This window comes from Dipodomys spectabilis, unplaced genomic scaffold (genome assembly GCF_019054845.1).
Source record: "Dipodomys spectabilis isolate Male_0828 unplaced genomic scaffold, ASM1905484v1 ptg000140l, whole genome shotgun sequence".
Lineage (NCBI taxonomy): Eukaryota > Metazoa > Chordata > Mammalia > Rodentia > Heteromyidae > Dipodomys > Dipodomys spectabilis.
Window position 1 is genome coordinate 38,606,961 of NW_024870817.1, and position 26,159 is coordinate 38,633,119.

A 26,159-nucleotide genomic window follows, 5' to 3' on the forward strand; every position below is an offset into this window, starting at 1 on the left:
TATAGAATCCCACACCATTGTTTAGGCCCAGCTTTAAAGTCACCTCTACCAAGTCTTCCTTGATCATGCCAATTGGAAGTGCTATTTACCCCTTAGGCTTCTCAATACCCTGCAGGTCCCATTCTGAGGCGAAAAGCATGGTTATATGGTAGATGTTTAGGTCCCTGTCTCCCCATCCTTGCCACACTGCGGTTTGATGAGTACAGGAACCACTTGTCACAGCACACTGGGATGGTCAAAGTGTTTGCACAGAGAAGATGCTTCCTGCAAAGGTTTACAAACAGAATGGAAACTGTCAATCAAATTCAGTAAAAGCCCTCCTTCCTTTTTATCACCTCTTTGACTGCCTATTTCATTTTAACTTTATAATATTGGTGTCATATACAAGAACACATTACAGAACAACTTAATCAAGAATTGGAAAGACAGAGCCTGGGAGTGGCTGTGCAATGTATTGTATCTCTTTTCCTCAAAGTGTATATGTTGACGTCCCAACCCCTTGGCCTCATAATTTGACTGTGTTTTAATCCAGCATCTTTAAAGAGGTGATTAGTGTTAAGTAAAGTTACTAGAGCATCTCTCTGCCCTCTCTGCTCCTTTCTAGCTCTTTCTCAGCTCTTTCCTTTTCTTCTCTTTCCCAGCTCCCTTCTCTTTTCTAGCTCTCTCTCTGCTCTTTTCTAGCTCTTTTCTCTCTCTTTCCTTTCTCTTTCCCAGCTCTCTCTCTTCCCCAGGCCTTTCCCAGCCACGTGGAGTGCCAACCTTGCCTGGTCCCAGCAGATCTACTGAATAAACCTACCCCTTACCTGAATACCACGTGCGTGGTGCTGTTCTTACTCGCTACCTCTTTTTAAAAAACCTAACATAAATGGTGCAAAAAATAAAGTTACTAGAGCAGGCCGTCATTAATAAGAAGGAGGAGATTAGGACAGAGTGGAATAGAAGACAGACCATGTGACTGTAGGGAGACCAGACCTCTATAAGGCCAGGGGAGGGGCCTTGAAGAAAGCAATCCACTGTCTCTTCAACCTGCAACCTACAGAATAGCAGAATAGATTTCAGTAGTTAGCTACCCTGATTGTAAGCTTTATGATGACAGCCTTGAAAACTAATGGAGTACTGCTGTTTGTGGTCTGTGTGGATGACCAAGGAATGGAACCCTTTATTTAAGCCTTTCCATAAGCCATTGTGGTGAGATATGGAATAGAACGTTTGCCTTCAGCTTCTAGTCTTGAAGCTTGCTTGCTTTGGAATCTCAGACAAGTCACTTACCCTCTCTGAACTTTGATTTTTCTCATTTGTGGCACATGAAAACACGACATCTAACTTGTAGAATTGTGGACAGGATGAAACAAATCAGCACAGAGGGCCACGGTGTGTCCTAAGGGAATGGAGGGAAGATCTTGGCAGTCCGTCTCCCTCTTTGATGGCTGAGATCCTCTTTTGCCGCTTGAATGGCTGCCTGAGAGTGAGCCAGCCAAGTACTACCATACCCACCAGGCCCCTCTGAGCTTTGCTTAAGAGCAAGTGTGCCTCTGGTCCTGATGCCCATTTGTGGGATGCTGGGGAGCACAAGTCAGCCACAGCAGTTAGCTATCATACATTGCTATAATCATTTGTCTTCTTAAAGTGAGATCCCCCCTTAAAACAGACTGGATCTAGAGCCCCTGTGTCCTTCATGAGATAACATGTGTTAATTAGGGAAGTAAGCAGACCCACGGAGTTTGGGCACCAAGGCAAATCTGCAGTCTGGCCTCATCTTGCAGATCCTTCCATGGGGATTGTGTGAATGTCCAGGCACTAACCCCCAGCTGCTTCAGCATTCCATCCATCTCTGGATTCAGGCATCCGCCTCTTCCCCAGTGGGTTGGAGTAAAAGCCTAGGCATGTAGGGAAGAGCTCAGCTGGTCAGGCTCCGAGGACCATTTCATCTCAGTGAGAGGGCAGCAAAGCTCTTGTCCCAGGAAGATGCTGTGGAGAGGAGGGGAGACAAAGGAAGCAAGGATCTGGCTGCCATTGGTTGGGGTCCACCAGGCTGGGACATTAAGGGGCTTTTTGTTGCCATTGTTGTTTTTGTTGCTCTGGCAACAAAAAGAAATAGACAACACCCAGTGCAGGTGCACAAAGTTGAGCCCAGGCCCATTTCCTCCAAACTGCTTTTGTAGGGCCAGCCAGAGCCTGTGACCTCGCCCCTCCCAGGATGCTAGCTACAAACTGCAATGTGGAAAGACTGAATTCAAAGGTTTTGAATTCAGGGGCTTTGGGCAGCACCAGGACGCCATCCTCTCTGTCATCACAGACAAGGTAGGTCTGGGCAGGGAGGGTCACCAGGATCTCCTAGCTGTCCTCACTCAGCTTCCCACCTCTGGTAGCTACATCCCAGATCCCACTGAGAAATTAGGGTATTGGACCAGACCCAAAGCTCACAGCTCCCTACAGAGCCTCAGTGAGAAGCAGCCAGCTGGGCGCTATGGCTTCTGCCTGTAATCCTAGCTACACAGGAGCCTGAGATCCAGAGCATGACAGTTCAGAGAAACCCTGGGAAGAAAAGCCCATGAGATTCTGTCCTCAAAGCAATCAACAAAATACCAGGCTGAAGATGTGGCTCAACTGGCCAAATACCAACTGAGCAAGCAAGTAGAACAAGCACAAGGTCCAGAATTCAAACCCCAGTACAACCAAAAAAGAAAAAGAAAAAAAGACAAAGAATTTAAAACAGTGAAGCAGGGGCTGCCAGAGGCGGCTCTCCATCTTGGTGCTCACCCTTGCCAAGACACCCTGCTGTGCCCCAACTCTGCCTCTCGGCGCGGGGCTCAGGATGGAGCACACATGGGTTCTTGTCTCTCTCCTGGATGGATGGAATTTCTCTGGGACTCTAGTTTTCTTATCCATGAAGTAGAAAAAGGCAAGCTTACTGCAAAGCTTTATGAGCCAAAAGTTTCTGTGAAAAAATACCTAAAAAACCATCTGACACATAATAGGTGCTCAGGAAATGGTCTCCATTCCCAATGCATTGTTCAATGGGCCTACTTATTTACCTGGGGTTTCAGGACCAGTGACATACAGTAAACTCATTCTCTCTGTGTCTCTCTGCCTCTCTGTCTGTCTGTCTGTCTGTCTGTCTGTCTCTCTCTGGTTTGAACTCAAGGCCATATACCCATACACTTTCCTGGAAGGTGCTCTACCACTTGAGCTACACCCCTAGCACTCTTGGCTTGTTATTTTAGTAGACAGGTCTTATAGTTTTGCTCTAGGCAGGCCTTGGACCACAATCCTCATACTTATGGCCTCCTGTGTAGCTGGGCTGACAATACCATATTAAGCTATTTCTTCAAGTAGGGTCTTGCTAACTTTGTCTAGTCTGGTGTTTTGTGTGTGTACCTGCACACATGTACACCAGTCCTGGGGCTTGAGCTAGGTGCTGTCCCTGAGCTTCATTTTGCTCAAGGCTAGCATTCTACCACTTGAACCACAGCACTGCTTCTGGGTTTTTTTTCGGTGGTTATTTGGAAAGAAAGTCTCATGGACTTTTCTGCCTGGCTGGCTTCAAACGAGGATCTTCAGATCTTAGCCTTCTGAGTAGCGTGGATTACAGGCATGAGCCACCAGAATCTGGCTGTCTGGTTTGTCTTTTTAAATGATATTCTGCTATCTTTGAGCATTTGTCCAAAGGAGTTACCATTCAGCAAATCAGTTTATGAATACAATGTATCCTGATTGATGTCACCCCTTTCATGTCTGGTCTGTTCTTAGACTATAATCCTCTTACTCTGTCTCTGATGCAGCTGGTTTTACAGGCATGAACCACCATGCCCAGCTCTCTCTTCTTAATAATACATCTAGGAGCTCTCTTCTCTTGGCCCGTCATTGGGGCTACCTTGTTTCAGCACCATTGCCTCTGCTCCGTCACTGGAGCTACCTCTGAGTTGGCTCCATACTTCTGTGCCTGAATACTCAGCCTCTTTTTACCCAGCAGCCCACATAACCCTTCCACACACAAACCAGATGGTGCCTATCTTCTGCTCAGAGATCCATGAGGATGCCTGCCTCATCTGAGCTTGCCTCCCAGAATCCCCAGCTCATGACCTTGTGACCTACCTCCCCCTCATTCCTACTGCAGCCATGCTGACTTCCTTGCTGCTCCTTGACCTGCCGAGCATGCTCTCAACCCCAGGGCATTTGCACGTTTCCCCTTCTGCTTGGAATTATCTTCCTACAGGTGGCTGATGCCTTACTTCCATCCAATCTCTACCTAACTGTCACCTCCTCAGTGAGAGTTTCTCTGACTGTCCATCACCTCCAACTCCATCACTTCCTACTTCCTATTTACCTTTTTCTTCACGTGATAGCCTGAAATATACATCTATGTGACCTTTGTCTAGTCCTACCAAAGTGTCAGCTCCAGAGAGTCAGGAACTGGTTCTTCCCCTGTAAACTTCCATTGCCTAGAACAGTCTGGTGTGTGGTATGCGCTAGATGGATATATGTTGAATTAATAGATAGACAAATGCGATGTGAGAAAGGACACTGACCCATATATTTAAATCTTCATTCTGTGAAAGTTTTCAAACATTTGGTCATCCATGTGTGTAATTTGCATAGGGCTATATTCTTTTGGAGAGGTTTTGTTTTGTTATTTTGGACCATGAGCATCTTCTGCCGAGGCCCTGTAGTATTTGGGGCACACATTTCCAGATAACGAAAGCCATTTCCTCAGGGCTTCTCCGGGTATGGGGTTTTCTGTGGGCTCTATGCAGGCTCTTCTTGAGGTTCTCAAATTTGTGGGTAATGGTTGGCTGAGGCAGGGAGAAGGAGGATAGGATAGGGATTTATGGATTTTTTTGGTTTTGGTTGGGATGGGGACTTGAACTTGGTACCTGAGGCTTTCACTCATTGGCTAGTGCTCTGCTCTGCTGAGCTACCCCTCCAACCTCATAGGGGTCTCAGAAGGGAAGTAGTCAAAATGGCTTTTACTGTTGATGGGTCTGGAATTTGAATTCCAACCAGGACACGGGTTTCTGTCATGGCAGCTTCCTGTCAAATGCCAGTTGTCCCTGGTGGCACCCTGGGTCCTTTCTCCTTCCTGTCTGCATGTTTTTCCTCCAAACACAGTATTGGGATAAGGGGAAGAGTCACTTCAAGTCAGATATCAGTTGTTCATGTCTGTAAATTCTACTGAAGAAGCTGAGATCTAGAGGACTATAGTTCAAAGCCAGGGTTGGGTAGAAAAATCTGTAAGTTTCCATCTCCACGTAACCAGCAAAACCTCCAGACATCAATCAAGTGATTGATAGAGCACTAGCCATGAGCTAGTAGACACAGCAAGAACACAAGGCCCTGAGTTCAAGCCTGGTATGGGAGAAACAAAGAGCAAGATAAAACAAATAAAAAAAAAACCAGTCACTTCAAGTAATGAGAGAAAACTGGGGGGAAAAAAGGGGGAAACAAGAAAGCTCTGCCGATGGCCAGAAAAGTGTGCTTTTTAACCTCCTCCCGGGACAGGACGCAGACTGACATGGAGCCCCTGGCAGTGCATTTCACAGGAACCAGCACCTCCGTGACATGTGAAAAGCAGTTCCCACCCAATTAGCAAGCGGCTGCTAAGAGGAAAGGGAAAGTTTGCACAGCTAACACAACACGGGGCTTGCCAAAATCATCCTGCCCTAATTCTCTTGTCAGCAGAGCAGCTTTTGCGAAGAGCTGGTGACTCGTGACTTGGTTGCTTGATTCTCCCTGCCACTTCTGCTGTGTCCCCAGACCCTGTCCAGGCCTCCTGCCCCAGAATGCACCCTTTCTTTGGATTTGCATTTGCAGGATCTTCTCCAGGTCTCAGAAATTCCGTTGAGAGCACAATGATCTCTGCTCAGGATGTGAATGGCCACAAATGTCATATTGCTTATCTCGCCCTGTGCAGCACCCAGCAGCTGCTGGCGCTTAACGAGGAGGCCAGGCAGCACAGGCCTCTGAGAATCATCCTGTGTGTGCTTTGTTCCTGTAGTTTGCAGCTGATTGAAGAGCAAGAAAAAGGAACAAACCCAATCTGATGTCTTTACCCGAGAGTTCATTCCACATCCTTCCTAGAGCAGGAAGAGCAGGTGACTGGGACACCAGACATTTGGCAAGCTGGTGGCTTTCCTGCTCTGGCATGCTTTGCTGGGGTTTTCATGAAAAGACAATGACCCTTACAAACAATGACCTTTGCAGGGATCTCCAAACCCTGGCAATGCCACAACAGAGCAAGCTCAGTTCCAAAAGTTATCCCTATTGCCTTTCCCATCAGAGTGCAATGATTGGGAAGGAAGACTTTTGAGAAGGTTCACCAAAGGTTTTGGCAATGCTTAGCTCTCTCTCCCCCACCGGGTATGAAAGCTGGAGTAAACAGTAAGAGAGTATCAGATGAAAGCTCTCCCTTATAGGTGCCCAGGGAGCTGCGGCTCATGCAAACCTGTGTCTCAAGACAGAAGGGCAGCCTTTTTTGGAGAACACTCCATGGGTTCCCAGGCCTAGTGCATCAAGGTCAAGGCCAGATGAAGTCTCTGACTTGGATTGGTTTGGTCCTTCTGCCTGTCCTCATCACCAGCATGGTAACCCAAGATAACTGCTTACCTTCACCAAGTTTCAGTTTTCTTCACTCTTAAAAGAGAAAAGAACAGCATTGAGCTGGTGGCTCACTGCCTGTAATCTTAACTGTTCAGGAAGCTGAGCTCTGAGAATCACAGTTTGAAACCTGCCCCATGCAGGAAAGCCCATGAAACTCTTAGCAGAAGAGCTAGAAGTGGAGCTGTGGCTCAAATGGTAGAACACTGACCTTGAATAAAAGAAGCTCAGGAATTGTACTTAGGCCCTGAGTTTAAGCCCCATGACTGGCTTAAAAAAATTAAAAAAGAAAGAAGAATAACAGTCCTTACATTATAGGGTCTGACTTCAATGAACAACATTCAGTGCTGGCACAGAGGATGAACCTCTGATGTGACTGATTTCAATTATTCATTTGTTTTCAGTGTCAAATAGCTTTGCCTTGTAGGTATATCACGATTTGCTCACTCATGGATATTTGAGTTGCTCCCAGTATTTGGCTATTATGACTAAAATTGTACTATTTATATGCAAATTTATATGGGTGTAGTTTTCATTTCTTCTTGAGTAAATACTTAGAAGGAAAATGACTAGTTCATATGATAGCTGAATGTGTAATTTTAAAAGTAATGATCAGACTATTTTCCCAAGTAGCTACACCACTCTACCCTCTTCCCAGTAGTGTATGAGAGTTCTAGTTGCTCTACAAACTTGCCAGCAGTTGATGTAGTCGGTCTTTCATGTCATCCATTCTAATATTTGAGGACTGGTACTGGTTCCCATGTACTATGGCTTATGTGAGGAGACTCAGGTGCATGTGCTGGGCACCTGTACAACTGTACAAGAATCAAGGCATGGGGAATGCTGAAGACAAATAGTTTAGGAAATTCATCCTTGGTGAGAAGCTCATTTCACCAACAAGGAGGCCCTGAGTTCAAACTCCAGAGCAGCCAAAAAGAAAAAGGAGAAAAAGAGTGCATATGATTTAGAATGACTTAGATGCATATGACTTAGAGAATTAAGTGAATTTTGACCAGTAAGAGCATATCTAGTAATTCAAGGTGATAGACCCCTTAATTTTCTTCCTATCTCTAAAACTATATTATATATATTTCTATAATTGTTACTTCATTTATGAAGCCAATACTGACCAGTTGTTCATGTCATCTACAGCTTTTTTTCTAGTAATAATGAAAATCACAGGACTAGCAACTTTACTAATTTTCCCCTTATTTATAATATTAAAGTTATTAAGCATTATTCATTACTTTTAGTTATCTTTACTGTTTCTCCCATGAGAAAACTTTACTTGCTCATAGTACTAGCAGTAGGGTTTTTCTTTTGTTGTTTTGTTTTGTTTTTTTGTTCTTACTTGGTAGACATTAATAACCATGACACTTCTTGCTTCATTCTGCTAGTCAGAAGCTTATGGTCAAATTTTGTTTTCTATTCTTCATAGAGTTTATCTATTTTGTAATCTAAATTATTGGATCCATCTTACTTTCCTATTCTATTTTCAATTCACATTACCTAGTAGATAAAATATTTAAAATAAATATATGTACACTATCTATCTATCTATCTATCTTGCTGGATAGTTGTGACTCATGCCCATAATCCTAGCAACTTGAGAAGCTGAGATCAAAGTTTAAAGCCAGCCTGAGCAAAAAATACCACGAGACCACCTTTCAAACCATGGCTGGACACAGTAGCATACATCTGTCAGTCCAGGCTATGTGAGGTTGAGATTAGGGGATTGAGATTCCAGGCCAGACCACCCACATTGCCATGGAGGGAAGCTGGTCATGGTCATGCATGTCTGTGATCATGGCAACCATGGAAAGCCTGAAATAGGCAGATCATAGCTCTGGTGTGTGTCCAGGCAGAATGTAAAACCCTAGCTCAAAGGTAACCAGACTTTGGGTGGTTAGGATTACTCCTGTAATCCTAACTTCTCAGGAGGCTAAGACCTGAGGATTGCCTTGAGTGAAAGGCTAGTACTAAGGGTTTGTGTCAAGGCCCTGAGTTCAGGCCCCAGTACTGACTCCCATCAACACAGCAAAACCAGGGCTGGAGGCATGGCTCAGTTGATAGAGTATCAGTCTAGCAAGAGCAAGGCCCTAAATTCAAACCCCAGTTCCATATATTTGTGACCTACATATGTGTATATATGTATATATAGAGAGATCATAAATGTATATAACACATACATGTACACACACAAATTGGACATCAATCAAATCTTTTCTCACTTTTGTCTCCAGACTGCCAGGTCTGGTTCCCTTATTCTAGGAGTAGCTACTGTTAGCAGTTGGTGCATCTCTTTCCAGAAATGTTTTGCATGGATTTATGTATCTGAACACATGAAGTATGATATGCATATGGACCTGTGTAATATATATTTAGAGAAGTTTGTTGAACAAGTTGGAGTTCGGAGGGTATAAACAGAAAATACCTTCATTCCAGTACATTTCTGACCCTTGAAATTAACTGTTGCTTTACTCTGAATGAGTTCTTGAAAACATAACTTATCTGTGCTAGTTATTATTCCTTTAATCAAAATGAGACTAATATAGACTCAAAACATCAACTCTTCTCCTTGGTAAGATGGGACCAACCCTGGCTCAGATGTGCCCAGGCCACTGTGGATTTACTCCTCATCTTCCATCCTGACTCTTCTCCACCCTTCCTGAATTTTCTCTGGCTCTTCTGGAGTCATGGGGACTAGGGTATCTTGCACCTAGAAGACTCTCAAGAGGAATTCTCTAGGCGTACTGCAGCCTCTTTGCCTGTGGGCATAGAGATTGGGAATTGTCAAGAAGTTCTTATGTCTCTTTCCCCATAGCTAGTGACTGTTGGAAGAGGAGAAGGGATTCCTGATTGATCCCTTGTTGCAGCCAAAGGCAGACTCTGAGATGTAGTTTATGCTCCAGAGCCAGCTGAGGATCAGGCTGTGTGTGGGTTCTGTCTAACACCTTTCCTTTCCCTGTCCTCATCCACACGATTATTTCAGCTTCTATTGGAACTGAAATCCAGATTTCAATCTCCTGTGTAGCTGCTAGTACCTAGATGACAAAATGTATCTTTAAATGTAGATTAAAATATCTTCCTCTTTCTTTTTTTTTAAATGGTCCTGGGTTTTTGAACTCAGGACCAGTGTTTGCTAAGCTGGCATTCTACCACTTGATCTACACCTGCTTTCCTTACTTTTTCAGCTGGGGTCTTGTGCTTTTGCGCAGAGTAAGCCTTGAAGCCTGATCCTTCTACCTTTGCCTCCAAGCTTGCAGAGATTACAGGTATGTGCTACTACCATGCCCAACTGGCTCTCCTTTTCACACACAAATACCCACCCAAACAATCAATTTTATTATCCAACATTTCACACTGTGGGCAATGTTTACTGAAGTTGCATTAAAAAAATACTAACTCGATCTGGCTTCCAGGGGACTAGTGGATCCCATTTACAAGAACTGTCTTTTATTGACGTTACCAAGAAAATTGACGAGAGCCTTGTCTTCAATTAACCAACAAAAAGCCAATGGTGGAGCTGTGACTCAAGTGTTAGAGCACTAGCCTTGAGCAAAAAAAAGTTCAGGGACAGTGCCCAGGTCCTGAGCTCAAGCCCCAGGACTGGGGCAAAAGAAATAATTTGTATCATTTGTCGATTGGAAAAATGGGGACAAATATTTTTAAACTGAGCTGTTAAGGAAATTCCCACAAACACCCAGAGATTCCAAGTTGTGCTTAAAAGGAATGATAGGAAAGCAACATACTATTTTTTTATTCATTGTTTAACCATAGGCAAACTCAAAATTACTCCAGAATTGAAGTTTATACTTTGACAGCTTTTTGGTGTACATGGCATACATAAACAAAGCTGAATTGAAAGAGTCTTAAGAACTGTATCATTTGGACTTCTCTAGACTAAACAAAAATTTCCAAGTATGGCCAAATAGATTTTTTTTTCTAACCCCGCTATCCCTGACTCTACCTTCCTATCAAGGACCATGTTTCAATACAGTGCAAAAATGTCAGATGAAGAGCTCTGTGGTGTTCTATTCATGGCACACCTCTTGGCTTAGGGAGGAGACGAGAATTCCACCACTACATGGCACAAGTTGGTTGGAATTCAGACACTGAGTGTTTCCTCTAGATTATGATAGAGTCTTGCCACCAAAAATATTTTTCTAGCAAATAGTTCCATAATTTATTAGCTTCAAGAACTTAGAAAGTCAAATGGAGATAAGTTTTAGTTGGGGGAAAATAAATAGGAGTTTGTAGAAGATGGGGACCACAGCATTCAGAGAAATATCATTTGGCATCATTGTGGGGGCCCTGCTATCAAGGCAGTAAAGAGCTCAGTGAGCCAGTTCCTTTTCCCTTTTCCTAACACCTTCCAGGCCATACTTATGTCCTGCAAGCCAGCTTGCAAATCCTTGGACACCTTTTTTTTGGTCGTGGGATTTGAACTCTGGGCCTGGGCACTGTCCCTCAGCTCTTCAGCTCAAGGCTAGCACTCTACCACTTGAGCCACAGTGCCACTTCCGGTTTTCTAGTGACTTATGGGAGATAAGCGTCTCATGGATTTTTCCTGCCAGGCTGGCTTTGAACCAGGATCCTCAGATCTCAGCGCCCTGAGTAGCTAGGATTATAGGTGTGAGCCACTTGCACCTGACTTGGACACTTTTTTTAAATTTAAATTTTATTGTGAAGGTAATGTACAGAGGGATTACAGCTACATAAGTCAGAAAGGAATGGAGACATCTTCATTTTATAACTCTTGACTGTATGAAATTACTGTCATTCTCTTGTGTAGCTCTAGAAATACTTTGGAAGCTGTTGTCTAGAGCTAGTGTGGAGTTCCTCCAGTGGTAGCTTCTTCTGTAACATAGATTCCATGTTTTGTTTGTTTTTATGTTTCTGTGAAACAAGTTCTTACTGGCCTTGGATTCACTATCCTTCTACCCTAGCTTCTAGAGTGTGGGATTACAGGGGTGCTCTACCACACCCAGCTCATTAGTTTCTTGCCTGGGTACTGTGCCTTAGCTTTTTCATTCAAGGCTCATGCTCTACCCTTTTAGCTACAGCTTTACTTTTTTGGGTGCTTAATTGAAGATAAGAGTTTCAAAGACTGGGGCTGGGAAGGTGGCTCAGCAGTAGAGTGCTTGCGTTGCATACCTGAGGCCCTGAGTTCGATTCCTCAGCACCACATAAGCAAAAAGAAAAAAGCTGGAAGTGGTGCTGTGGTTCAAGTGGTAGAGCGTTAGCCTTGAGCTGAAGAGCTGAGGGACAGCGCCCAGGCCCAGAGTTCAGGCCCCATGACCGGACTCAAAAACAAAAAAAAGAAGAAGAAGAGCTTCAAGGACCTAACTGGCTTGAACCATGATCCTCAGAGCTCAGTCTCCTGAGTAGTTAGGATTACAAGTGTGAGCCACCAGTGCCCAGCTCAAAGTTTATCAAGTCTTCATCACAGTGCCTCTTTCAGAGCTTGACTGGGCCATCTTGAGGCTGGGTTTGTTGCACAGTCTTGACAGGGAATCCTGTGGGAATATTAACTTTGGGTTGACTTTGAATTGCCCACGTTTCTTGCTCCCATTATTTTCTTTCTTCCCTTCTGTTCCTTCTATTCTCTTTCTACTCAAATTATAATAAGTAATTGTGGGTTTAAGGAAGACCAAAGATAAGAAATCCTGCTACTGAGAGTCTCAAGATAGAGGAGACAGATTCCTAACCAATAATGATAACCTAGCATGCATCAATACAAGTGTCATCATTTGTGTCCTGTCCTTTGTTCCTAAAACTTGTGTGTCACATGTTCCGTCAGACCTTAAGGATCCCTCAGGTTTCCATCATAGTCTTAGCCTGCATGTTTGATCTTGGAGACTGGATCCACCCATTCCTAGTCTTCACTGTATCCTACCATCCCGGAGTGTCTCTGTGAGTACTGCTCTGACTCTGGTCTAGAGAGTATACCCAGTCATAGTTGGACATATGTGAGAAAACCCCATTGTATATATTATAACCCTGTTTATAATATAAGGACCCAGGAAGACTTCTCTCGCCCTGACACTCCTTTATAGTGGGATCTCTCTGTGAACTACTCATCCCTCTACTCATCCTGTGCCAATATAGATCATCCAAGTAGTATGAGCCATAACTTAAACCAGACACTTTGCAAATAGTGTTCAATTATACTCAATAGAGTTGTCAGAGGTTAGCATTTTCCTGGAAAAGCTTAGATAATGATGTAAGAGGGTATTTTGAAAATAACCCCCAATGATCCCAACCTCCTATAAAACTTACTTGTGTAACGTCTTCTATGGTGTAGGGTGGGCCTGTGATATTTTTTATAAGGAATAAAATCTGGCAAAAGGAATGGGATGTCAATGCCCAGTGTTGGCTTATTCCAGCACATAATTTGCGTCTCCCTTGCATTCTCCCTCCTATTGCCACTCACTGAGGTTCATTCTGACAATATAAGCTGTCTCAATATGAGCTACCATAGAGAGAGGCCTACACAGGAAGGAATGGAAGACAACCTTGTTGTCATCCAGAGGCCCCTGAGTCACTGAATCTTACTAATAACCTCTTAAATAAGCTTGGAAGTTTACTCATGAAATGATTGCAGCCCCTGCTGACATCGTGATTGCAGATCATCAGCTAAACCACTGTAGGTGGTTGTCTACAGAAACTAGAATAATTACAGAATAGCTAGTTAAGACAAATGATAATACTAATGACAAGCACTTGCATGTCAGGCACCGGGTTAAGTACTGTACATGTGATTTGTGTTTTCATTTTCACAATAATCCTATGGAGAAGATAATATGTTCATTTGGAGATAAAAGAATGGAAGCTTAGAGTACTCAGACAAAGTTGTCAAGCAAGTGGAGAATATCAGAATTTCAATCCATGGAGTCTCGCTCTAGAACCTGGATGTTTGAACAGGATGTTTTGTTTGCTCTTCGTTCTCAACTAATCTCTCTAGTCCTGAGTGCATCCTCACTCAATTGACTGATTAAAAAATATGGAATTGCATTGTTGTCTTGAATAAAGTGACACTGACTCTAAACTATCAATCTCCACAGAGGAAGGAAACAAAGGCAGAAAAGAGAGTAGACGCTTTGTGTATAAAGCATATGCCTTGCCATTTATTTTGAAAAATGGCTCCTCAATGCTCTGAAGCTTAGTTAGTATCTTAGTAAGAAGTAAACATTCCCAGGAAAGGATTGGGAGTGGAAGGAGGAGGAACTATTATGTTTTTATTCCACCTTGTGTGTCAGCATATCAAGTGGTAAGGCTCAAAATAAACTAAGCTGTCCCAAAGAGAATATTGTATTGTAGAATAGAATATGTCACTGACTGAGTTATTTTTGTGCCAGAAATGGGGCTTGAATTCAGGGTCTGAGTGGTATTTCTCCACTTTATTTCTCAAGGTCAGCACTCTACCACTTGAGTCACAACTCCGCTTGTGAATTTTTTGGTGGTTAGTTGAAGACAAGAGTCTTGCACACATTTTCTTCCCAGGCTGACTTCCAACTATGATCCTCAGATCTCAGCTTCTTGAATGACTAGGATTAAGGGTGCCAACCACCTGCACCCGGTAATATATTGGTTTTTGAAAATTTTTTTGCAAACAATGCTACTCTTAAAAAATCTTTTTATCTCTTTTAATATAATTTGTAATGCTTGCTGTAACAAATACTAATAAAAATAATAAGAAGAAGAAAATTGTAGACTGAATAGCAAATCAATCTCATCTATAATCAGCAACCAGGTTGATGTTGTAAGCTAGTTCATAATGTTGTTTCTTCTTAGGGATCGCTTTTCACGTTAGTAACTATGGCTCCATGACTATTTTTAGTGCTTTGCTTTGTGTACATCCCATCATTTCTGCAAATACCCCTCTGGATATGTAGGGGATTCTCCCATTTTCTGTAACAAATAACTTCATGATAAACAACTTTGTGCAGATGTCTCATGATTTCTCTAGAGTAAATTTCTAGATGTGGAATAGTTAGGTCAAAGGGTTTACATAATTTAGATTTTAATAGGTGTTGCCAAATCACCCCTCAGAAAGCTTGTACCAAAATTAATTCCCACCAACAGTTTATGAGAGGTACCCACTTCCTACCTTCTTGCCAACAATGGGTGTTAGCATTCTTTTAAACCTTTGCCCATCTGATAAGTGAAAAACAGCATCTTGTCTTAGTTTGTTTTGCCTTAATTACTAGGGAGTTTAAGCAGTCGTCTTTTTATTAATTGTCTCTCTTTTCCTAGTATATTTATAGATAATTCTATTGGATTATTCATAATTTTACTAATAATTTACAAATTAAATAACTTAACATCTCTTTTCCATATGCTACCTTTTGCTCTAGTTGGTAATCTGCCCTTCACCTGTAGTTTAATTCATTTTCTTGGTGCTTGCTGTCTTCACATTGAGAATTTTTATATCATCAAAGCTATCCATCTTTGTATTTATAGTTTCTGATCTTGCTATTTCTTTCCTTCTGGCCAGATGATCTTACCAAGTCTGGACACCAGGGGAAACCAACATTTTGAAACAGCATTTGGGAAAAAATGTGAAAGACAATAGGTTATCTTAAAAAAATACTCTTCATTTTTATAGGCTTCATGTTTCCCCAAGGACCAAATGCCTAATGAATGACATTAATGAAAACCCTTTGTATATGTGTATATATGCTGACTAGAACATACACTTGTTTCTACAATGCACACACTTGTTTCTACAAAGCACAATGTTTCGACATTGAACTTGGCTATATTGTTTATGACTAGCAGTAAATAGTTTGTAGACATATTGTTTGTATCATTATAATTCTAATAACAGAAACATTATAAAATTACTTATCTTTATATCATGTTCTGCATAGACAGCGATTTTTGCCACACATTATTTCACTTAATTCTCTCCTCAACACTGCAAGTTAATTACTATTCCACAGATGAGAGGATTGAAGTTGGGCTAACAATTACACAGACTAGGAGACTAAGAGTGAGTTACCTATTATAATACAAATACTATTTTTACACAGATGAGGAGACTGAGGGAGGCTAAAAGTGGTTAGGTTAAGTGACTTTCTGGTGTCACATAAGTTATGGTAGAGCCAGGACTCAAACCTGTGTCTTTTAAATCAAAGTCTAGTGTTCCTCCTAGCTGTCAAAATAGTGATTATGATGTCTTTAGCCATTGTATTTACTTGCCTTTTTGATATTTCAGCAACTATGATCATACTCAAGGATCTTAGATTTTTTTTCCTTTCAATTTGGTCATGAGAAGTAATAAATTGCCACTTGAGAGGGTCAAATTGCTTTCTTCAAGGCAGCTCCCTTACTTGCCATGTCTGATGGCAGGGAAAGGACACATCCTTTTGTGGCTGACTGTTCATCCACAGCCGCTGCCCAACCAGGTCCCTGAGCCTTGCTCTGTAGGGTGCCCCTCCCCACCATCTGCTTAGGGAGTTGTGCTCTTTTCACCAGCTCCTTCTGCACAGGGACAGAATTGGTGTACCAAGCCAGAAGCATCTGCCTTCTTGGGCAAGGTTGAGCTCAACCCAATTAAGTGAAACCAGTTGAGACCATGTCTGAATGCTTTTCCCCAGCTCCTGGGAACTCCTTTCCCACTCTGGTTTTGCCTCTCCTTCCCCTAGAAGTTCCCTACGGCCTGACAAATGGTACAAGGAGCTTATGTTCCATTTGGAGTGACTCACTAATACCACAGGGGTATGGTATGCCCCCCACCCCAGGAAGCAAGCAAAACATCTTTTGAAGTTGGTAATTTTTTTTTTCCTCCAAGACCGGATTAATTACTTCTAATTCATGGTCCCCTGCCTACACCTGAATACAGTGATACACTGGTGACGGGAACACAGTCCATCCCTCACAGAGCAGGTACAGTTTAAACCAGCTCTTGAAAGATGAGTGTTTCCTCAGGCACACAGGGCAGAGACTGTCACTCCAGGCAGAAGAATAAGCACATTCCAGACACGAAGAAATAACACAGTGGAGGAGGATGTGTAATTCGCTGTGACGGGCGCCTCGGGTGCCTGTGGGAAGAGCAGGCAATGAAGAGGGGAGGAGGCCTGGACTGTGTCTGCCGAGGAGGGACCTTGGCGGGGCATCATGCACACATGATGTGCCGAGCTCTCTTCCTATCCTCACTGGAGCAGCCGGGCCATTCTAATGAAAATTCGATTTTGTCTTAATCCTCCTGGACTTCCTGTCATAGATGAGCTTTCGATGCATTGAAATTGCTGTGGTCTCTATGACTCTTTTTACTCCTTGCTGGCTGTTTATTCACTACATGGAACTTTGGTTCTCAGTCTTTTTCTTGGCTGGAATGAGACCACCAAGAGACACAAAGGTTTTCAATAGAAATCATATCACAGCCATGCTTAAGTGGCTTCCCACACTCCTACAGTAAAATACCGAGTCTGTATCATAGTTCTTCATGATCAGGTTCCTGGCTGTGTTCCTGATCTCATCTTCTGTTATCCAGCACCCCATGTTTCTCATGAGGACTTGTGTCCTTGTTTCTTTCTCAATGGCAAGCCTGTTTCTACTCCTAGACTTCCTACTTACTGTTTCTACCATCTAGAATATTCTACTCCCAAGTCTATGTAGTTTTCTCATATCATTAGCTCTGAACTCTAATGCCATCTTCTTAGAGGAGGTTCTCTGACTACCCTGGCCATCAGTAGGGGACTCTTTGTCCTTTTAGCTTGCATTCTTTTTCTGCTTACTCTTATATGATACTAAATGATACACTTGCTTACTTGTCTGTTGTCTTTCTCTCAAGTTAGAAGGTAAGTTCTATGAAGGGAATGATTTTGACTCTCTTGTATACATTTTGAACCCAAAACAGTTTCTGTTACATAATAAGTAGTCAATAAATATTTTCTGAGTGTGAGGATAAAGTTTAAAAAAATGAATGGAAGAGATGTCCTGAAGAAAAGGGCAGGGCACAGGAAGAGAGATCTTTGTGGTAGGGGAAAAACAGCAAGTGAACAAACTTTTAGGGCACTATCCCTCAGCCAGAGAGACAAACCGTTACTTTGCTGATTGACACCTTTCTGACCATTAGTGCAAAGACTCAAAAAGACTCATCGTATAGACCCGTGCTTTCTACCAAGTAGTCTTGGTTGTGCTCCATATGCTTATGGGTTAGTCATCCACATTCCCACTGTCACTGGGTAAGGCACCAGGCCTGAGTTGGAAGACTTGGAAGACTGAAATTTTCACAGAATTGAAGAGGTAATGTTGGAAGACGGTGAAAAATGGATATCTATATAATCTTTCTTTCTTCATTCTTTCCTTTCTGTCTTCCTTCCTTCTCTTCCTTCTCTTTTCTCTCTCCTTTCTTCCTTTCTTTCTTCCTTCCTTCCTTCCTTCCTTCCTTTCTTTCTTTCTCTTTCTTTCTTTCTCTGTCTCTTTCTTTCTCTCTTCCCTTCTCTTCCTTTCTTCCCTTTCTCCCTCCCTCCCTCCTCTTCTTCCTTCCTTCTTTTCTTCCCCTTTTTTTCTTTCCATTTGGTGCCAGTACTGGAGCTTGAACTCAGAGCCAGAGTGTTTTTCCTTAGCCCTGTCACTTAAGGTTGGTGCTCTACAGCAAAGCCACACACCTCCACTTACTTCGGGTTTTTTACTGATTAATTAGAGATGAGAGTCTCACTGTCTTCAATCTATGATCTGGAGATCTCAGTCTCCTGAGTAGCTAGGATTATAGATAAGAGCCACCAGCACTGAAAGATATTGTCTACTTTCAAGGGGAGCTTTTCCCTGCTCAGGCATCTGCAGAATTCCTTGCTTAACCCTGGCTACCCCCTCTGTGGAAATGCAAAGCTCCCAAGACTATGCCTGTCACTCATTTTCTAGGAAAGAACCCGCACCAACTCTTCCAGTTCATTGCACACTAGCTGCCCTCTCTGGACGTGGTTTTCTCGGCTAAGCCCCCAGCACCATCTGTAATGAGAAGTGCTGTTTACTGTGCACTCCACTCACTGTTTATAATAATTGCACCAGGGCACTCGGGGTGGGTCATGCTTCATTAGCTGTGTAGACTTGACGGCAAGGATGAGTGAGACTGGTTGGATAGCCTGGTGTTGGGTAACAGGAGATAATGTACCCGTTCTCCTCCCCTGAGATGCGATTTCAGTTGTTCCCACAGTATGTTTTCATTGTACAGTAGAGGCAAGAGCTCCAGCTAGTGTGAGAACTGAGCTCGGATAAGAAAAACACAGTAATGGCACAGTTCCTGCAGGGCTCTCATGCTATTTTCTCAGCATTGAGAAAACCCAACAATGTCTAAACAGCTGACCTTGTGGTGTGTCAGTAGGTTTGCACAATTCCTCAGGGTCATATTAGCATATGCATTTCAAGGGGTGAGGGTGGGGTTGGAGATCAGGTCAGCTCTGGAAAAATCACGTTGTGGGTGCACTGAAGATTTGGCTTCCTTCTCCATTTTCCCTGAGCCACAGCCTACTGACTGAACTCATCCCAGTCACAATGTGTCTATTCTCAGTAGCACATGGGAGCTACTATGTTTTTAATTTTTTAATTTAGTTTATTTATTTATTGGTCTTTTGGCTTTTAGAAATCCCAGCATGTGTCTGGAAATGCCCCTGGACTCTCTACTGTCTTGCATTAGCCACTTTCTCCCTCTGGAAAATAGTAGCGAGAATTACTCAGTTGCTTGTTGGTCAAGAGCAAGCATGCCTCATCACCTGGGGTGGATCCTCTGGTGGGATGGAGTCCCCCATGACCTTTTTTTCCTTCCCAGTCTTGTCAGATTCCCATATCTTCCATCTCTTGTTGTAATCTGTTTAGTTACATTAAGCCTGTAGTCTTTTAAGTTATTGCGTATAAAGACAGTATTTTAGAAATTGTTAAAAACAAGGAAATGTAGAAATAACAAAGTTATTTTTAGTGGGAAGCCATGCAATGACCTCTAATTGTCACCTTTCCAAAATTCCAGTAGACTCCAAGGGATCTTGCTGAAATTTTAGGGACTAGATCCAAGGCAACTCTTCTCTGGGATGCTAGCACAAGTATTGTCACCACTGCGAAGCTGTCTGTCAGCTCCTACCAAGACTGAAACCAGAGTTTTAGGCCTTAGGCCCAAAGTCCAAAGGACTTTATTTAGCAGGTGGAGCTAAATAAAAAGACATGGTGAAGGCAGATGAAGGAAAGTACATGGTATAAGTATACCTTGGGAAGACAATGCTTCAGCTCATCTTTGGCCATCTTCAGCCATCTTTAGCTGTTTTGTGGGTGTAGACATCAGCTTTAGATTTATTAGACAAAGAAATAGAGCCAGTGGGTGTAGTTGTGGAGGTGGGAGGGAAGGGATGGTAGGGGAAAAACAAAGGAGGAGGTAACAATCCTTGATAAGAAATGTACTCATTACCTTGCTCGTGTAGCTGTAACCCTCTATAGAGTATTTTTACAATAAAAAACTTATTAAAAAAAAGAAATAGAGGCAGTGGGAAAGAGGTATGCCTTGGTTAACCATTATCTCAGACTGTCTTTGGAGAGGTTCTAGAGAAGTTATCACTTCATCATTTGACTGGAGCAGGAACAAGTCACTGTGCTCTGGTGGGTAGTCTGTCCTGAAATTTTGGCAGTTCTCTTCCTCTGGGGACAGTTTTGTCTTTTGGCACACTAGGAGAAGAAGAAGGCATTGTCTCATATCATGAGGCAGTTTGCCTCATGTTACAAGTTGCTTATATGTAAGTCCTGTCCTTTCTGAAGTACATGCCAAGTACATGCAGGACAGAATGGCTCCAATTAAGGGATACAGGTGAGAGTTTCTAGCTTTATCCTGATTCTCATTCATTTGTGGGCCCAAGTAAGGAGCCACTGCTCCTCAGTTAAAAAAAAAGTTGATCTACCTATTATAGGACCATTGACTAATATTCCTCCCATTTCTAAGATGCTCATTGTCTGATGAGTTACATAAAAAATTAAGAGCCATCTGAGGCAGAATATTTGTTTTTATGAATGCTAGATTCCCAGTACTTAGCACAGGGGTTACCATATAGTAGAAGCTGAATAACTATGTACTGAATGAACAAGTAGCTCTCCTTGCTATGAATTGCCCACTTTTACTACCGATGAATTTGAGACCATCAAAAAATGGTTACTTTTGTTATATGTCTTTGATTTTTGTTATAAAGGTGTAATTTTCTGTCTTCAAAATTTGTAATATAGAGGTTAAAGAACAAGCTCTTAGAAATAAGCATAAAAGTTATGTTTAATTCATTAGTGGTGAGCAGTAATGGAATGGCCTTCTGAGAAACTGATAATATTCTTGAAACGATAATTAGTGTGTCCACTTTATAGAAAGTAATCAAGTTAGACATGTGAGCACTATTCTCTATGTGTGTGTTATCATTCATTAAGATGTAAGTAAGACTATAGAGCTATTTGTCTTGCATGGATATAATCATCAACTGGGTAGAGAATGTCCCAACTAAAAGCTTTGTTTTGGGGTTTTAGCAAAAAGAAAAATGAGAAAGAGGATGGATTTAGAGTTGCAGGAAGCTAAAGGTATAGGTGTTTGTATGGTTCTAAAACTTAAGTCTATGTAAATCCAATACACAGGTAGTTCACTTCTGCTGAAGTCTCCTTTCCCAGTCTTTGGGGTGCTCTGAGGAGGCCTTTGTTGACTGGCCAGGGCTGTAGAATGAAGCAAGGGAAGTATAGAGATAAGTTAATGTATGATTACACATCTGAGCAGCCAACAGGAGTTTCTCAAAAGGGCCCTGGAGTTAAGTATGAATTTGACAGGAAGGAGTATTTATACAGATTCAATTAATATGAATAGAGGATTTTTTTATTTCAGTAGATAGTTGATTTCCTGGTTTGGCAGCACATCTTTTGGTTCATAAAAAGTATTCTTGCCCATACTTGCTGGTGAAACCACATTGGCACCCGGCTAGCAGCAGAGCTGTTTAAACACGCTGTGGCTGGTCCTGCTCAAACAACAACAGAGAAGGCTTTAGCCTCTCAAAGCCTCCTTGCTGTGGGTGCAGAGTTCCTTCTAAGATTTCAAATAAATGAACGAGTAACATACCAAGTCACAATTATCTTTGTGAATTGGACCAATCATACCATGCTATTATTGAGATAATAGTAGTCTATGATTTCAATTTTTCTTGTTCCATCTGCTCTGAGCTTTAAATTTGAATTCTTTGTGCTTAATGTCTTCTGCATTTGTCAAAAGAAATCTCAGCCAAGATCACTGCTAATTTTCATAAGGTGTTCTAGTTAGTGAGGAAGTAAAATACAGTTTCTCAAGAGGCCGAGAATGACTTTGGCTTTCTGAATGTATAAGTTCTGCAAACTTGTTATTCCTGGGAATGGCCAACACATGTACATAAGTTGATTGTTTAACATGAATCTTACCTGTTTGCTGTCTCTTTCCCATTTGAGCTGGAGTATAAGTCTTGGTGGGTATCTAAAGAAACTGAAGATTAATTAGAAGCTTTATTAACTGACTTCCTCTTCACAACCTCTCCAGCCTTGATTGACAGTGACCTTTCTCTTTGCACTGAACACTAGCTTCTGCTGCCCAGCCACCAACAGCTTGCTGTTAAGGCTGTATGCACAGGGCTTTGGTACCGACCAAGTTTTCATTACTAGCTCATGATCTGATCTCAATGGTGTTACATAAGGGAATTTTATAAATTCATCACCTTTACATGAGAGACAGCATAATTAATATCATAGAGTGGTTACATACCTAGGAAGATAGTGTAGGCATCCACCAAAGGAATAGACAGAAGATGGGGACAGAGAAAGGATAGAGAGGAGGGAAATTGGAAGAATCCAGAGACAATACGGCAATTGGATGTCAAAATCAGTAAAGGCAAATGATGTCAAACTCATCTTATAACTTACATCTGTGTTGAAATGTGCTGCGTAGGACATATTTCCCCCATTAGAAAGGTTAAGCAGTACAAACTGCCATTCAGCAGATGCTGATCATGATACTTCTATTACATATCTGGCTGGCCTGAAGTGGCAGGCTAATAGTTTGAGGCTATATCCACCATTTTTGGATTTTTGTTATAGAAAGTTCCCATGGTATGTGTCCAAGGTCACAGTCCTACATGTGTTCAAAGGAAAGAGAATCTTTTTTGCATTTTTTTTTTGTTGTGATTAAGTGATTACATAATTTTCACAAATTTCACAGTATTGTGGGATAGTGATATTTAGTTAAAGTCACAAACACATTCTAACCTTCATGGGGCAAATTTTCTTTATCGTGGTCTATAAAAGTTATGAGTTCTATGAGCTTTGACAATACAGTTATTTCTTCCACATCGGGTGATGTGTACATTTCTTTCCTTTTGCTTAGTCTCGGCTGTTCCCTCTTTCCCACTCATTCCCTCCCTCCCATCGCTGCCATTGAGTTGCTTAGTTCATTTTGATCAAAGTCCAGTGCAGCTGATGGGTCCCACTGTTGTACGTTTCCCCAGGAAAGAGAATCTTAAATAACATAAAGGTCAGGATTCATTATTTCTAGGGAATAAAATACAGGGCTATGGAAAATAATGATGTAGAGATAGAGGGAATTAAACTGTGGCTCATGCTCTTTAAGGTTTTAAATTTCATAATAAATTATGCAGCTCTATACTTAACTGAAAAGTTGTGTTGGGGGGGAGGGGGCCGGGAATCTGCCTGAGCATCTTGAAAAAGTCCTCTGTTGTCACTGCTTTTGTACACTCTTTCTTGTATATACGTTTATCTGATTTGGGGAAAGGAAGGGGTTATAACAAAATGGTGAGACAAAGGGCAAAGGGTGAACCAACGCAACAGTGATACAAGACATTTTGTTGGTAATGAATTTTACAACTTGGGAGGGAGGAGTGGGGAGGACGGGGAGGGAAAATGGAAGAAAACAAGGGAGGAGGTAACAATCACAAGAAATGTACTCGCTACCTTATTGATGTAACTATAACCCCTCTAACATCATCCTTACAACGAAATAAGATAAAAAAAATTTAAAGTCCATAGATAAGTTCTTGGAGGGATAAGAAAAGCCAACTTGTACAGAGAGTAAAGGTCCATCTCAGGCATTTCTTTGCATGATAAGGACATAGAAAGATTGGATCTGCTTGGTGATTACAGCTTCCTTAAAACAAAAAAAGTTCTTTGTGGTAGGATAACCAGTTAGAACCTGGGGTGGGGCATATTGGTACCATAATTTTGTAATTCCTCATAGATTTGAAATAGACAGCTCTGATAGAAAAAAATCACTATTGTTTAGAACTAAATGTCAATGGTGAATGATGGAAGAAAGGAGAGGTACTAGTATCAAGGTACCTTCTTATCAAATTCTGATCAACTGATGAGTGAGTGTGGAAGAAACTGAAGAGAAAGATGAATATCCCAGCCAGAGGTTGTAATGAGAAAAAGCTATAGAGAGACAGGTAAAAACAGAAGGCATGCGGTTGGGATCTTAGGACAGAAGAAGAGCTCAACAGCATAGGGTACTGGTAACACGAGTGCTAGTGCTGTGGCATGTCAGAAAACTTCCTGGCCTGTCTGACCTGTCTCCTATGACTGTAGCACAGTGCAGAGTAAGGTTTTCTGTATATTAAAGCTCCTTCCATAATGCTGGAAGCCTCTGGGTTGACCAGGTAGCAGTGCCCTAATAGGAAAGTCTCACCTATAGCTAAGGAGTCAATACTCTCAGCTCCTGGGCTTGATGGTGTTCTGAGAACTGAACTCACCAAGTCCTTTGGTGATTTTTTGGGGGGGGTCCAGTCGTGGGGCCTGAACTCTGGGCCTGAGCGCTGTCCCTTAGCTCTTCAGTCAAGGCTAGCGCTCTACCACTTGAGCCATAGCGCCACTTCCGGCTTTTTTCTTTTTGCTTATTGGTGCTGAGGAATCGAACCCAGGGCCTCATGCACGCAAGGCAATCACTCTACCACTGAGCCGCCTTCTTAGCCCCCTCCTTTGGTGATTTTATAGGATATTTCTAGGGGCATAATTTTTCTGTATGTGCTGGGTCTGGGGCTTGAACTCAGGACTTAGGTGCTATCCCTAAACTTTTTGCTCTAGTCTAGCACTCTGCTACTTGAGCCACAGCTCCAGCTTTTTTGATGCTTAACTTTTTGGTGCTTCATTGTGAGTAAGAGTCTTGCAGATTTTCCTTCTTAGAGTTGGCTTTGAACCACACTCTTCAGATCTCAGTCTCCTGAATAACTAATATTATAGACATGAGCCACTGGTGCCCAGCTTAGGAGCATGCTTTTTAACTAAATATGAGCCTAAAACTGCTTGGACTATTTTGAAGTCAGTACTGCACAGAATCTCTAAGGCTTATCTAGTGATTATGTCACTTATACAACATGGCTGGTGAACAATTGCCTGGAGCCCTGAGAAATGGAGACTGCTGGATAAGCATGGACCACCCAGACACTCAGGCATACAGAACACTAAAATATTTAGGGCAGACTTTGACATAGTAAACCATGTTCAAGCATCACAATCTTGCTTATGTTTATATTGAGTAGAGACCTCCTTTTTTCCACCATGTCCCTTTTATTTCCTAAAATGCATCATTAAAATGACAAAATTTGGCTTAGGTTGAAACCAAGACTAGATCTTTAGGATCTTTGACTTTTGGAGTGAATTCAAGGCAAATATTTTTAACTTCTACTTTGTGTAAACACCATGTTTTGGCTCTGTGCAAGCTAGATCTTTTTTTTTTTCTTTTCAAAAGTCTTTATGGAATAACTCTTACCCTATCCATAAATATTTAACATTTGGGTATCTCAGAACTCCATGTTCTGTTTTCCTGTAGGGACAGCTTTCATCATGTAAACTTAGGTTGGTCTTATTCTAATAGGAACTTGAATCTTTCCTTTTGTGTCCATCCCTTCCCCTAGTTATCATTCACATTATCTTGATTTTGAGACAGGGATCTCTATGTAGTCAAGGTTAGTCCTGAATTAACTATGGAATACCAGTTGGCCTCAAACTCATGATACTGTTGTCTTAGTCTCCCAAGTGTTGAGACATCATGTCCGGCTCCAAATATTATCTTAATGGGGAAGAAGGGGAAATTGAGAAAAGAAGGAAAATTAGTGGGATTTTTGACAGGATTTTGGCACCTCTTGATTCTTTCCCTACTTCCTAGGAAAATAAAAGTCAGTTTCCCTGAGCTACCTCTTTGCTGGCGATGGTCTTCTAGGTTGGTTGGAGTCAGAGAAAATCAGGGCTTCAAGATGAATACTGTCGCTGTTTAGAATGGTCTCAAGTTCTTCTCACAAATCAACCCTAACCTTGATAAAAATCAAGACTCAGAAATTGCCTTCTTATACATTTTGTAGACTAAATGTTTCAGTGATGAAGTGTCTTGAACAAATGTGTTGTACCTGCGTGCCAAATTAGGCTCAGAAACTGCAGTCATCTTCTCTCGCTAGTTAAGAATGGCAGTGGAAATAAGAAGGACTTGAGAGGCCTTTGGCTTAGGGTTCATTTCCTTGTGCCTTAACTATTGACAAGATGACGGGTTCCCACCCTTCAGAGAAGTACTTTGAACTTAGAAAGCT